This window comes from Gekko japonicus, unplaced genomic scaffold, assembly GCF_001447785.1.
Source record: "Gekko japonicus isolate JY-2015 unplaced genomic scaffold, Gekko_japonicus_V1.1 scaffold1774, whole genome shotgun sequence".
Taxonomy (NCBI): Eukaryota; Metazoa; Chordata; class Lepidosauria; order Squamata; family Gekkonidae; genus Gekko; species Gekko japonicus.
Genome location: NW_015159768.1, coordinates 156,869 through 157,222, shown reverse-complemented (window position 1 = coordinate 157,222; position 354 = coordinate 156,869). Strand labels below are relative to the sequence as shown.

At 49.2% G+C, this 354-nt stretch overlaps 1 protein-coding gene across 1 annotated transcript in view; it reads right to left on the bottom strand.

Moving 5' to 3' along the window:
• The window catches only part of SLC4A11 (solute carrier family 4, sodium borate transporter, member 11), a gene marked incomplete at its 5' end in the record, with an annotated part of 170,768 nt that overhangs the window by 50,619 nt on the left and 119,795 nt on the right, over positions 1 to 354 (bottom strand). The gene's annotated exons all lie outside the window — the stretch shown is intronic.

The window sequence follows — 354 nt, the reverse complement described above, 5'->3', positions numbered from 1 at the left end:
AGTTCAGGGAGGCATGCACGATTCCTCCTTGTCACCTCTTTTGCCCTCACAACAACCCTCTGAGGTAGGCCAGAATGAGAGGGGAGTGACTGGTCCAAGGTCACCCAGTGATTCAGAGCTGAGGGCTAAATGAGACAGAATACCAAGAATTCTGTGTTAGAAACTCTGTGTGTGTTTTTTTAAAGATTCAGTTTTAAGGCACACGGGGATCCAATTTGGAGTACGATGATAGTTAAAGAACAAACTCTGATGTTTACCCCAACAGGCAGGGGTCATTTCCTGCAGGAGTGCAGCTCCAGTAATAAAGAGCTCCAGCAACAAGCCCCCCCCCTGCTCCCAGCAGCCCTCAGTCAG